The sequence below is a fragment of the Manacus candei genome, unplaced genomic scaffold (assembly GCF_025592945.1).
Source record: "Manacus candei isolate 608988 ecotype Guabito, Panama unplaced genomic scaffold, ASM2559294v1 h1tg000071l, whole genome shotgun sequence".
In the NCBI taxonomy this organism is placed as follows: domain Eukaryota; kingdom Metazoa; phylum Chordata; class Aves; order Passeriformes; family Pipridae; genus Manacus; species Manacus candei.
This window is the reverse complement of record NW_026138119.1, coordinates 11,870,993-11,885,772: the sequence shown is the minus strand read 5'-3', so window position 1 is coordinate 11,885,772 and position 14,780 is coordinate 11,870,993.

Genomic DNA, 14,780 nt, shown 5'->3' with positions numbered 1-14,780 from the left:
TTGGAGGAGAAAACTTTTCCAAATACTGGCTGATGTCCTCCCACTTCCCGTGCCACTCAGCATTATCTGCTCCCAGGGCAGGTGTCCAACCAACCTCCCTAAAAGGCACTTTTCTGACCCTAAACATGGTGTACACAGTACAGAGCAGACAGAGCAACACTAACAATAACATTATGCTGTCCTTAACATCAAAAGGGAACTCAATATTTTCAAAATCTGTTTTAGCAGGTCTGAAGGGGAAGAAGGAGGTGGGAGGCTGGAAACCATCCACCCCTGTTCCCCCAAAAAGCTGGGTACGATTTTTAATGAGGCCCCAGAGGTAGCAACCCAAACCAGGACAGGCAAACAGGACTGAATACACATTTACAATGAAACTCATTGCTTCTGATGTTAGAATGACATAAACATAATATACTAATAAAGCAATTTGGATCCCTCTCCCTGGTCTTAAAGAGAGCATCAAAACAGGCAAATAATACGCCATCTGTGGAAATATGAACAGGCTCAAATACAACATCCATGTGAGTGCATCAAACAACATGGTGATCAGGGAGTTTCTATATTCAAATAGACAAATGCTTCAAATGAAATTGTGATTCTGACTTCTCTCTCTCTGCCCGACGTTTGGGCGCCAAAATGTGCTGGTTTAAAAGTTAACCAGCAGGGGGAATGAACCCAACTCAAAGGAGAGATTATAAGTCAGAATAACAATTTATTAAAATAATACAGTAAGTACAATAATACAAACAAACAATTGGTCTCAACCCACAAAAACCCAAATGTGTAACCCAGTACCCTGGGGCCTGAACAAAGTGGTGTTCCTTGGGCCCTGTTTGAGTCCAAAGTAAAGGGAGAGGGGAAGAACCTGCTGGTGGGAGAGCTGCTGCAGTCTGGCCAGAACTGGTGATCGCAGTCCAGTGGTGGTCTAAGTCTGGTTGAGAGCGATGAGATGCAGCCGTCCTCTGGATCCCACGAGTGGGTTGAAAAATGTTCCAAAACTCCAAGATTATATATCCTCCAGTTCAGGCAGGAATGCTTGGTACTCTCCTCAGGGCGGGGAGTTCACAAAGGGTGTGAGGACAGAAACATCCTCCTATCTCACAGGCCTCTTAACACCTAGTTTATAGCCTGAGGAGTCAGGCTCTATGGGCAGAAGGTGCGAATAGTCTATTGACAACAATAGTCTAGTTTCTGGGAAATGACATGGAAGGCTATAGAATACAGTTTTGGGTTACACCCACCATGCTCTATGGGCAGAGGGTGCGAATAGTCTATTGACAACAATAGTCTAGTTTCTGGGAAATGACATGGAAGGCTATAGAATACAGTTTTGGGTTACACCCACCATGATGAACTGATCTCAGCTGTCCTAACTAGGACAAGTATATAGATAGAAGGTAATTAAAGTCAGATTGGGGTTATAGTTGAGAATAATAGTTATTCATCCTAGGTGTGCGATAGATGAGAAATAAAAAGATTTTCTCTCTACTTCCTGTCAGCAGCGATACCTGGCCACTTCATGGGAAGCAGGGCTTCACCACACAGAGAAGCCGCTCAGAAGGCATGTATTGTAAAAAAATGGATTTTCCCCCTTTCCTGTTCCTTTCCTGAGCTCTTGTAGCTGAGCCGACGCCATATATTCTGCAATGTCCCTTTGGTCCATTTGGCTCAACTGACCTGTCTGTATCGCCTCCCATGATCTTGCCCCCGATTCAGGGGACGAAGCTGACAATGCAGATGCTGCACCAGCCCTGCTCAGCAGTTGCCAAAGCACTGGTGTGATTAACCCCTTTGTAGCTCCCAATGCAAAGCACAGCACTGTGACGCCTGCAGTGAGAAAATGAACTCCAGCTCAGACAGACCCAACACATGTGGGATTCTGAAATGTCTCAGGGTTCCTTTGGTTCCACGATGCCCCTCTCAGACCTGGCAGTAGAAAAATAAATCAAAAAATTGAGAAGAAATCATCTTAAAGTCATGCTAAGCCTGTCTTCTACAGTACAGAATCTATATATGTGTGACTGCAGATACTTGGGATGAGGGTAGATGCTCAGAGGAATTGATGGGTTTGATCTAGGAAACCTGTCCCAAAGTTTTCACTGCCTTTTCCTCCTTGGACATTTCCTGATGCCCGGAGGAAGCTCATGTCCAACAGCAGCAGGCGACCCTTGTATAACAAGCAATGAATGATGCTCCTCACGCGGTGGTGAGACAAAGAGAAGTTTATTCAAAATTCCCACTCTTAAATCCCTGCGTACCATGTGACTTCTTCAGCCAATAGAGTTATATGTGACTGCGCATGTCCCCTCGGGCCCATCGCCCTGGCACATCCCCTGTGCATCCAGACACGCCTCCCACATATCCCCTCTCTCTAATATCTTAAAGAAGTCACAAAAAGCAGTGCAAAAAACAGTGCAAACAACCAGAACATTGTAAACTACCAAGCTTCGCAGTGACCCTGCGCATTGCTTCGCTTAGCTTCTTAACTCTAATATAAACCTTTTAAAACCTTATATTCCTATAGGGTAGTGCAACTTGGATAATTATTTTATTAACTTGGGGCCTTTAGCCCAACTGTGTGTAAACTATAACTTTTATTAACCTGAGGGTTTTTTAATAACTGGGGATTTCAAACTTTATTCAAGAAACAGGGTAAGCATATCAAAACTCAATTCTTTCAAGGTGACCTTGTGGTGTAGGTAATGTGGTCTTGTGAGGTATTCTGTGTTTTTATGTTTTCCAGTCACACAACTCTCTTATTCATTCACTCATCTCACACACCACGGCCGTCATCATTCACGCATACACATACACACACCAATATTTGCAGTTTGCTTGTCACCACATTGGTCATTAATATAAACTGAAACATAACATAACTGTTTTTAAACTCCTGAGTTATCTGGTTCCTGCAGCTGTGATTGGGTATCCAAATAGGGCTTTACACACCTGGAGGGAATCCACTTCAGTTCTTTTCCTGTTGCCACACAAGCGTAACCTCTCCCCCAAGTCAGAAGATCTAAAGGTCCTGTCCATTGTCCCGAGATCAAATCTTTTACCATGACTAATGGCCTGGGAGAGGCAAACGCCTGAGATTTGTGCTGCTTCTCATATCTGCTTCTTTCAGCACTGTCACAATTTAAAAAATTGATAACATATGTGGCTTTCCACAAACGTTCTTGCGGACTGTATAGCTTCTCCCCCCTCTTTGTTTTATTAGCATCTCTTTCAGTGTGCGGTGTACCCTTTCTACAATTGCTTGTCCCGTAGGTGAGTGTGGAATTCCTGTAATATGTGAAATTCCCCATTCTGATAGGGAATTCCTTACCTTTTCAGAGACGTATGCTGGTCCGTTATCGGTCTTAATCTGTTGTGGAGTGCCAAGGGTAGCAAAACAGCTTAGCCAGTGTCTTATTACATCCTTGGTTTTCTCACCTGTGTGTGCTGTAGCAGTGATGTACTGTGAATGTGTGTCTACAGTTACATGTACATATTTCAAGGGGCCAAATTCTGGGATGTGTGTAACATCTGTTTGCCATATCTGATTGGATATTAACCCTCTGGGGTTAACACCTTCCTGAGATGGCATGGGGGTAATTTTTTGACAGTCTGGACAAGTCAATATGATATCTCGGGCCTGATTGATGGTAATTTTGAATTGTCTCTTTAGAGAGCGTGCATTCTGGTGGAAAAATGAATGGGACAATTTTGCTTGCTCAAGGGTCCTAGGTACTGTGTTGAACATTGCTGCTTTGTCAGCTTCTCGGTTCCCTTCAGCTATTGGCCCTGGCATGTCAGTGTGAGACTTGATGTGCATTATATAAAGATCAAACCTTCTGTGATTGACAAGGAACCAAATACAACGCATTTCAAACAACAAATGAGGGTTAGAAACATCCCGAAGAAATGAACATTCTAGACGTGAAACTAGCCCTGCAGCATAACAAGAATCAGTGACAATATTAACAGGTTGTTCAGAAAACTTTTCCAAGCCAATACGAATGGCAGCCAGTTCCAGAACCTGCACAGAGCATTGGTTCATGGTCTGTACTTTTTGTTCCCATTGCCCGGTATCAGGATTTATCCAAGTCACTGCAGCTTTCTGTGATCGCCCAGATGCATCTGTAAAAACTGTGAGGCCTTTTACTGGCTCACTTCTGCATCTAGTCATGGTTCTTAAAGGCAAATTACCAATTTCTGCCCAAAGTTTGTGCTTAGGGAGATTAACTGAAATGTTACGATCAAAACCTGCTAAGGCAGCTTGGAACTCAGTGTCCTCAGCTAGCATCCAAGCTAAATTGTCCTTCGTGGCTGGAATGTAGATGACTGCTGGATCCCTTCCATCTAGTTCCTGTAATCAAACTCTGCCTTTAATAACAAGCTTAGCAAACATTTCATTAATTGTCCATACAGTTTTAGGTGGGGTGTGGGGCAGAAATAGCCATTCTAGAACCAGCAGTGGGTCCTTTTCAGTCTGGTCCCACTGGAATAAGACTGCAAATGGTTGGTACCTGCTGGGAATTGAGGCCAGGCAGATTTGCAGTTCAGGATCTCTCCTTCTGCTCTGCCTAGATTCGTTCGCCTTGGCACAGATGTCTAACGCCTGTTTGGCCTCTGCTGTCAGAGCCCTATTAGACGTCAGATCAGAGTCCCCCTTTAGTAACACAAAGAGAGGGTGTAACTCCTCTGTGGTTAAGCCTAGAACAGGCCTTAACCAATTAATAGCTCCCAGGAGTTTTTGCAACTCATGTAAGGTTAAAGTGTCTTTTACCTCGAGCTGCAGCGACTGTGGGGAAATCTGTTGTTGCGTGATTCTCCATCCAAGATAGCTCCAGGGTTGCGATCGCTGGATTTTCTCTTCTGCAACCTGTAAGCCTGCTTCTTGGACAGCATCAGTTAAAGCAGTAACAGCAATTTGCAGTTCATTTTCTGTGGCCATGCTTATTAAAATATCATCCATGTATTGGTAGATTATTGCAGAGGGAAAATGTTTTCTGACAGGTTGAATAGCATTTGCAATTACTGTTTGGCATATGGTTGGACTGTTCTTCATCCCCTGAGGGAGAACAACCCAGTGATACCTTTGCATAGGCTGTGAGTTGTTTAATGCTGGAATAGAAAATGCAAACCTTGGGGCATCCTCGGGGTGCAGGAATATGGTGAAAAAGCAGTCCTTTAAATCAATTATTGTCAGAGGCCAGTTCACTGGGAGCATAGCAGGTGAGGGTAATCCTGGTTGCAATGCCCCCATAGACTCAATGACTGCGTTTACTGCTCTGAGATCCTGAATCATCCTCCATTTGCCAGTTTTTTTGGGAATGCAAAATACAGGAGTATTCCAGGGACTATTTGTTGGCACAATGTGTCCTGCTTCCAATTGTTCCTCTACAAACATCTTTAAATGTTCAAGCCTTTCTTTTTTCATGGGCCATTGGTCTACCCAGACCGGCTGGTCACTTTTCCAGACCAGCTTAATCGGTGCTTGGGACGGCTGACCAATGGTCCCTATTGAAAAACCTGGATGCTTGCAGGAGGAATTTGCATTACTGTGCCAAACTGTGAAAGTATATCACGTCCCCACAGAGAGCAAGGGATCGGGGCTATGAATGGAACTACCTTTGCTACTTGCCCCTCTGGTCCCAAGACAGTGAGCACTTGAACACTCTGTCTGGGTCTTTGTGTGCCTCCTACCCCTTGAATGGTTGCAGCTGGGCAAACAGTAGGCCAGTCAAGTGGCCATTCGGAGTCCTTTATGATGGAAACTCGGCTCCCGAATCCAAAAGGCCTGTAAATCGGTGCCCATTAACCTGGCACGTCATGAGCGGCTGTGCTGCTGTGATGGCTGCTGCCCAGTAAACTTGTGGTTGTCCCGTGCTGCCAAAGGCCCCTGAACCCCGCTCCCTCCCCCCCTCCCCTGCAGGCGACGTACTGTAGAAGGGGATTAACTGAGCAAGCTTCTGTCCTTTCGGGATGAAGCAGGGGGGTGAAGGGGTCCATGCCATTATCAGAATCTCGCTATGAGAATCCATTACACCTGGCAGCACAAACAAACCCATTCTGGTGGTAGAGGACCTTCCAATCAGCAGTGCATGTACCCCTGGATTAAGGGGACCCCGATGTCCAGTCGGGATTAGCACCACCTCAGTGGAAGTTATGAGGACTGTGTCCCTGTTGGATAAGTCCAACCCAGCGCTGGCTGATGTGGCGGGGCACAGATCGCTGGCTGGGGTGCAGGGGCACAGAGCACTGGCTGAGCTGGGGGGGCACAAATCGCCAGCCTGTTCCCGTGTCGCATGTGATTGCTGTACCGGGGCGTGCGACAGCGCCCCTCGCCTCCAGTTTTTTGGCATCCTCCTTGCTTTGGGTTGCTTTCGAGGTGCCAATGCTAGAGGTTTCTGAAGGCAGTCCCTTTGGAAATGGTCAGGGGCCCCACAAATGAAACAACCATCTTTGGGTCTGACCCCCTGCTGTGTCCTTAACTGAGTACTCAGTGCTACTGCTAGCAAATCTGATTGATGTGTTAAAGAACCCACCTCTTGGCAGGCACGAACTAATTCTGAGATACTGCAAGTTTCCCTCTTAGGAAGGGTTTGCAGAATTCTTTTACAATCCACATTAGCATTTTCGAAAGCCAGTCTTCTACTAAGGATTTCCCTGACTTCCTCATTTTCAATCTGCCTATCCAGAGCAGATTGCAGCCGATCTAGGAATTTTGTGTAAGGTTCTGTTGGGCCCTGTATTATTTTGGTAAATGACAAGTTTGCATCTCTGTCTGATGTAGGTAATTTTCTTATTGCCCGCATGGTATGTTTTGCTATTACCTCGTATACCTCTCTATTGTAACCGGTTTGAGCATCTATGGAACGATAGTTCCCATCCCCTGTGAGTTGGTGTGCTGATACCCCTGCTTGCGGGTCATTAACATAAGCAGAACAGATTTCTCTAAAATCGTTCAGCAATACATTGTATTGTGTGTTAGAAAGGCTTATTTGTAACAAGGTTCTCCAGTCATGAGGCATGAAGATGTATGTGGAACTTAGTGACTCTAAAAATGCAAGCGTGTTAGGGGATGATACACCAGTTTCTCTCATTAACTGTCTTAGTTCTTTGGTTAATTCATGTGGTAATGGTTGGAACCTGCGGCTTTGACGTGGACCGATAATTACTGGACATGCTTGTATAACTTGTAAGACCCCAGTCCGCAATGCCTCTTCTCTGCATAAAGCCCACCTATCAATTGTACCTTCTCGGTATGTTGCTTCATCCCTTGCCAGCAGAGCTATCCCGAAATCCCCCTCCTCCTCCCCCCATTCCTCCCATTTTTCCCCCCCGCAGCTCTGGCGAAAGCGGCTGTCTGTGGGTGGGTGGTGGTGGTGGTTGGGGAGTACGGCGCGGGGGCGGGGAAGGACGGGTCGGTGTCCGAACCGCGTGGCAGGCGAGATGGTGGTGCCCGCTCCTGGGCGCGTACTCGGCGTTCATGCGCGGGATGGGTTGGCGAGTAAGCTGGGCTAGCCCCCCCACTCCCGTCACGGGACCCCCTGCTGCTGTCCCACTGACTGGAACCTCGCATCTGGGGCCCCGCTCCCTCCCGCCGGTCCGTGTCCCTTGGGCTCCCGGTTCCCTTCCCCGGAGTTGAATTGTGAACGGCTCCACCCCCTCCCCCCGTCGAGCTTTGTGAGTTCAAACTGCGGCGTGTAAAAGTGGGGCTGCTGCTTGCAGCCTGAGTGGGGGTGTATGTGTTCGTCGTTCTTTGGTGGGATCTGCTTAATGCAGTCCTTATAGCTTGCCAGGCTGGGTAAGCATTGTTTGCTTGGGAATCCCCTCTCTGAGCCTTGAGTTTGATAAGATTGCCTATTTTGTCCCATATGTGAATGTTGAGGGTTTCAACCAGAGGTAGTTCTGGTACGACTGCTTTAATGAGCCGCACCAACTCTGATAATTCAGCCCTTGTAACCTGAACATAGTAAGGATTCAGCAGAGCAGCCAGTGCTTCTGTGTCCCGTGATACTTCGGTAGGGAAAAAGTTTCCCATGTTACCTTTGTGTCTCGGCGCTGCTGAAGAGGGTCTGTCGGTTTGTTGATTTGTGTTGGCTCACTGTCGGTTGGGCTGTGGCACCCCGTCGGCGGTGGCTGATGTCCCGGTGCAGGCGGCAAGCGGCAAGCGGCGGCGGCAGGCACGGGCAGCTGTAGCGACGGACGCGGGGGCTGGCTGTAGAGGCGGCGGCTTGGGGCTGCGGCGATCGGCATGTGCGGGCTGCAAAGCGGCGAACGAAGCGGCGGCGCTGGCGGCGGCATCTCAGTCACGTGGCGGCGGCTCGGCGTGGTCCTGGTTCCGTCTCCGGTGAGCACGGCGTTCGCAGCGGCGGCAGCGGCGGCTCCGGGGCTCCCGCGGTTTGCTGGGCGGCACGGGGGTCAAGGGTGCGCTGTGTCGGAAGGCGCGGCGCGGCGCCTCGGTGAAACCCACGCGGTCTGAATACGGCGCAGGGGCTTTTTGCTGGCAGTGCTTTTTAAGCACGCCGCAGGGTCAGTCAGCAGCGGTGAGCAGGTGGGGAGCCGCGGCCAGTTTCTGCTGGACAGAAAACTGGAGTGGGGGCTCCGCGGGGGTCAGCGGTGGCTGGGGTTGCTAGGACGCGGCAGCGGCAAGCCGCTTCTTGCACGTGGTCCACACAGTCGGTAGCGAAGAGTTGCTTTACCAGATGACTGACACTCAGGGGACTAACAGGCCTTTCCCTGACGATCTTAAGGTGCTCCGCGGCTCGTTCTCCGAGCTGCAGGCACGCTTTCGCCCAGGGAGCAGTCTTAGACGTGCGGGGTGCGTCCCAGTCACTCACAGCTTTCGATGTTGCGTTGATCCTCTCCACTCTCTCCAGTGGCTGCTTTGACCTCTCGGTTTCTTCCTTAACTCTTTCTTCTCTTCTTCCATGCACTATCTTACTATTATTGAGCTTGCTAAACTAACTGTCCGTCTCTTAGAAGCCACTAAGAGCACGGGGTTTATTGACATCAGGGTTTTTTCTGGTGAAGTCTCCCGTCTCCGAAAATTAAGACGATCCCGGAGACACCAGCTGATCTCCTGATACAGGATAGATATCTCACTTAATATAAGCTAAAGATGTTCCTGTTCAGGTGCCACATGTAGCAGGCGACCCTTGTATAACAAGGAATGAATGATGCTCCTCGTGCGGTGGTGAGACAAAGAGAAGTTTATTCAAAATTCCCACTCTTAAATCCCTGTGTACCATGTGACTTCTTCAGCCAATAGAGTTATATGTGACTGCGCATGTGCCCTCGGGCCCATCGCCCTGGCACATCCCCTGTGCATCCAGACACGCCTCCCACAGCAGCTCCATCCCCCACTTTCTCCTCCTGGCTGCAGCTCTTGCACTTCTGCTTCTTCCTGGGCGTCTCCCTGGCTGCCCTCCTGGGCAACGGCCTCATCCTCAGCGCCGTAGCCTGCCACCACCACCTGCACACCCCCCAGGGACTTCTTCCTGCTCCACCTCTCCCTCACACACCCGGGCTGCATCTGCACCACTCTCCCCAAAACCATGGCCAATTCCCTCTGGAACACCAGGGGCAGTCCTACTCAGGATGAGCTGCACAGTTTTTCTTCTTGATCACAGCGGAGCTTGCCCTTCTCACCATCATGTCCTATGACCGCTACATGGCCATCTGCAAAGCCCTTCACTACAGGACCCTCCTGGGCAGCAGAGCTTGTGCCCACGTGGCAGCAGTTGCCTGGGCCACTGGAAAACAGGTCTGGTCCTGGGGCTGCAGGAGCTGCCGCCTGAGCTGATGATCCCCTGAGCAGTCCAGACATGCAGTCACTGTCCCTGTCCTCTATTGCCTCCCTTTCTTGCTGCAGGACCAGAAACGACTGTGCTGCTCTGCTGGGCTGGGGCGGGGCAAGGAGATGGGGGACCAGGGAGGGGCTGGTCTGGGCAGTTCCAGTGACTAGAAAACCCCAATGTTCATCTGAAGTGTAGGAGTGGGCAGGGTGGGAGCATTACAGGGCTGAGGTGGCTCCAGGCTCTGGGAGTGGTAGCAGGAGCCCAGGGAGACACTGCCCCTGCTGCAATGAACTGCCTGTGTGTGTGCCAGGGAAGGACTCGTGTCTCTGAACACCCCCGTGTGTGCATCAGTCCAGCTCAGGGTTGGACACCTCTCAGAGCCCTGACACATTTCTCTGTGTGACTCCAGGAAAACCCTCACTGTGCCAGGGAGTTATCAGATCCTTTGCTGTCACCCTCCTGGTGTCCTGTGTGATGATGAAACTAGAAAAGGTGATCATCATACCCTGGTAATTTTCTAAGAGGAGAAATGTCACTACTGGAAAGAAGTGTCACTGAAGAGGTGAGAAGAGGGAACATCATTGTTTCCTTCAGTCTGTTCCACAGCAGGTTCCCCTGGAGCCCCAGGGACACCTGCGGGGAACCCAGAGGGGCAGAGAAAGGGCTGCCTTTGGCTCTTGCTGTGCTGCTCAGCTGGGCTGGGCTCCTGGCACACAGGGAAATCCTGGCAAGCGGGCAGCACTGCCGAGAGACAGCTCTGCCCAGGAGCAGCTCCTCTGCACAGCCCAGCAGGGCCGAGGGCACTGCCTGTAGGCACGAGAGAAGAGAAGAAAGGCAAAGGGAGGTTAAAGGCAGCAGAAAGATGGGAGGTGTTCAGTTGAGACACAACTTGGGGACACAACTTCACACTCCTCTGCAGAGTGAGTCTACAGGTGCAGGGCAATGTCGCTTGTGTTCCTGGAGGAATCTCCTAAAGCTAGCACATCCCACAGCATTGCACATCTGTCAGGACTCTCCCAGTTTCTCTGTTGCGCCGGAGGAGGATGTTCTCCAGGGCAGACCTTCCCTGCAGCACCGTCAGAGGGACAGCGCAGGTGGGCTCCTTCTCCCAGGGATGGCTGCGGGGTGGGAAGGTGGGGGTGCAGCCAGGGATGCCCGGGGCTGTCCTGCAGAGCAGGGTCCCTGTGCTCCGGGGTTCTTTGTGCCAGGGCAGGGACTTTGCTGCCTGTTGGAGTCAGGTCTCATCCTGCCTGGGTAGTTGCCCACCCCTCTGCAGGGAGAAGCTTTTGGTGGGTGGTGAGAACCCCAGCAGGAGCCAGGCAGGTTCTTCCTGCTGTTGGATGAGGTGTGTGTGGTCAGGGCTGTGGGAGGTCAGGGCTGCTCCCAGATCCAGATCACACCAGCACATTTCCAAGAGCACTGTCAAATGGGAAGGACAAAGCACAATTATTAGGAAGGAATGGAGCTTTTCTGAGTCAGTGTTTTCAGTTTCCTACTCCTGAGGAATCTGGGGGTTGAGAAATGGAAAAGGAGCTCCCATGTTGGACAAGTCACTGAGACTCCTGAGCTGGAACTTGGAATGCACAAGTGCTTCTGTAAGCAACTTCCTAAAGTGTTTTCGACCTCTGCTCTGCTTTTGACAGAAGCAGCATCACTTCTGCTGGACCCATCTGTTTTTTCTTTATCTGCCCTTTTCCACCTGCAAAAAGAAAAGTTGCCCAGTCAGTGCGCTGCAAACAGGCAGGTTTCTCTCAGGTCACAGTGAGTGCACAGACATTCGGATGGAGTGGTGACAGGGAAGTCATGAATGGATTTCTGATGTTGAGTCTACTGTTTTGAAATCAGAAAATGTGGTGTTGAAGTCATCGTTAGCCTTTGAGAGGGAAACAGGAGAAAAATCGGATAAATTTGTTGCTAAAAATGAGCTGCTTCAAACTGAGGTTGACCACCTTCAAAGTCTTGTTAAAATTTGGATGATTATGAAACAGTCAACTCACGGATTACCCCCATCAATACTAGACAATGCCCGCAGTATAAAGGCATAAAACCCTCCCAGCCTCTCCAGGAACCCTCAAATCCCATCCCGGTCCCACAGGACACTCCCAACTTCCCCTTAAACCCTCCGAGGCCCCCAGACTGCCTCCCAGACCCACAAAAACCCACAAGATGCCCCCAAACCCCTCCCAGTTACCTCCAGCCCTCCCAGGACCTTTCAAACCCTCTCCTAGTTGCCCCCTTCCCCTTGAGTATGCCCCCAAACTCTCTCCCAGTTCCTTCCCACATCCCCGACGATTCCACAAAAGCCCTCAGAGCTGCCCCAATCTCCCCAACCTCCCTCCCAAACCCCCAAACTCCCCCAAACACCTTCCCAGTTACCCCCACGACCTCCAAGCCCTTCTGAGCCTCCCCATTCCTTCCCAAAGCCCCTCCCAGTTGCCGGCCTGTCCCCCAGGCTCAGGTGAGGAGGTGCCCCAGGCTGACAGGCCCGCCCAGACAGGGGCGGTTTCAGTAGCATGTCAGGAGCCACCCCCTGCCCCGAAAGCTCCTGCCCGCCCTGGAGCCACCTCAACTGCCCCTGCAGGGGAGAAATCCAGGCCGGAGCAGAGCAGGGGGCAGGGTCGGGCTGGGACCTCGATGGACGGGGGCACTGGGAGAGCAGGGGAGAGACCGGGATGGGCTGAGAGGGCACTGGGAGAGAGGGGAGACACTGGGATGGGCTGAGGGGGCACTGGGAGGGAGAGGGGAAAGTTTTTTGCCCCTTTCCTGGGCACTTGAACACCCTCTGCACCCCCGTTCCCGGCCGTGCCGGCTGTCCTTCCCCCCCAAGCCATGAACAGGTTTTGGGGCTCCCTCGTGGGTCGCAGCCAATAGAACGGCTCTGCTGGAATGACGTCATTGCCAAATTCTGCTGGGCCCCTGTCCTTGTGCCGGTGAGTCACCCAATAGAACGTCGAAACTTCCGCGGGGTCTGCCGGGAGCGGGGCAGTGATGGCGGGGGAAGGGAGGATCGGGATTGAACCCGATTGGTCCCGATCGATCCCGGCCCCAGGGTCTCCCTCCGCCGCGCTGTTTTTCATGTGCGGTCCCAACGAGGCCATGGTGGTGTGGGGTGAGTTCAGGGGGTCCGGGGGCTCCTCGTGACCCCTCAGAATCTCCCCCAAGACTCTCGGGAACCGCCCAGATCCCCCCCAAGTCTCCTGGGGACCCTCCGCCTTTCCCCCTCCTCCCCCAAATCTCCTGTGCATCCCCTTAACCCTTGAAAATCTCCTGGGACCACCTCAGACCCCCAGACTCCCTCCTGGGGACCCCCAAACACTCTTCAGGACTCTGGGGCCCCTCCCGACCCCCTCCTAGAGTCTTTTGGGTGTCACCAACCCTTTACGGTGGATTCCTCCGTCCATTTTTCCACCCCGGACTGCTGGGGGTCAACCCCCCAAGAAACTACTGGGAACTCCCCAGTGTCCCACCACGAGATTCCTGGGTCCCTCCCCCCCCCCAACCCCCTGTGGGTGCCCCCATCCTTTCTTCCCCTCGAAAATATTCTTGGGGGTCCCCCAATGTCTCCTCCAGCCCCCATCCTGCCAGGGATGGTTTTGGGGGCATCTCCTTCCCCTTCCCTCTGGCCCGAAGGCAAATGCCCTCCCTGTCCTTCTTCCTTCGCCCCCAGGCAGAAAAGAGAAGGGAAACAGCCAGTTGGCCCTGGCAGGTTCGGGTGTGTGCAGGCTGTGGTTGAGTGGTTGAGAAGGGAGAGGAGGGGGCTGGTGTTTGGGCCAAGTCCAGCAGGTGATGTCTTTTGTATCATCTGGCAGTCCTTGGTCAGCTCCACGACCATCCAGCTGTCAGTGTTCATGACATACCCATCAGCCCTTCTCTTCTTGGCTCCTACACTTGCCAACCCTAAGCTGCTCCTAAGTTCTCTTGCTGTCAGTTCATAAAGAGGTCTTGTCAAGTGTTACTGATTTCGAAACTAAACCCTGACATCTTTGTCTTTGCCAAAGATGTGTGTGAAAGGGCAGTGCTGTTGCAAAGCAGTGTTGAGCTTCACATTGGGTGACTTGGCAGCTTCGTCTTCATCACCCATGCACCCTGGGTTTCTTTGAAAAGTACTTTTCACTCCAAATGTGACACCACATTAGCCTGTAGGACATCCTGTCCCCAAATGGATAACTGTAAATATTAATAATAAAAAAGTGAGCCCCTCCATTATTCAAGAAAAGCTTGTATCTCTGTACTAAAAGCATCCAAGGGTCACGTCCCCCAGTTTTCTATCTGACAAGGGTTTGGAGGGGCTGCTTTGTGCAGGGAACCCTTTGGGGGCCCCTTGCACATGGGTAGGGCTGCACTCTGGGGGTGTGGGACTTTGGTTCTTTGGTTGCCAGGGGCCACTGTGAGTCACTGAGCCGGGGTGGGGACAATGGGCAGGGCTGGCTGGGTCAGGCTGTGGCACCTGTGACATAAAAGGGAAGTGTCCGCGTGGGGCAGCTCTGCAGGGCCCATCAGGGGATGCTGCCCAGTGCAGCCTGTGCTGTGGGGAGCACGCACACAGGGAGAGGTTGGGCCAGATGAGGGCCAGGGCAGCAAGGCCGCCCCAGGGAGTGGGTTCTGCCCCTGCCTGCAGGGCCCAGCCCCTGGCAGGAGCGCCTTGGGCAGGGCCCGGTGCTGCTGCTGGGGCAGGGGGTGAGGCCTTGCCGCCTGCCAGCTGCCTGGGCCCCTGTCCTTGCTGCGCCACATCCCCGAGGCTCCATCCCCGCTCCCCCAGCGCCAGCTCCCTCCTTCCCAGCCCCAACCAAGCCCTTCTCTGTGTCCTCCTGCAGGCCATGGCTTTCACAACATTCCTTTTGGTGCTTGTGCAAAGCATCATCCAGTCCCTGCAGGCGGTCGGGGAGGGGCTGCACAAGACTCAGTGAGCTTGGAGGTCTTTTCCAAGTTGAAGGACTCTTGGATTCTGTGATTGTGTGCTGGATTCAGCTGGGTCCGTGTTAGCAGCAT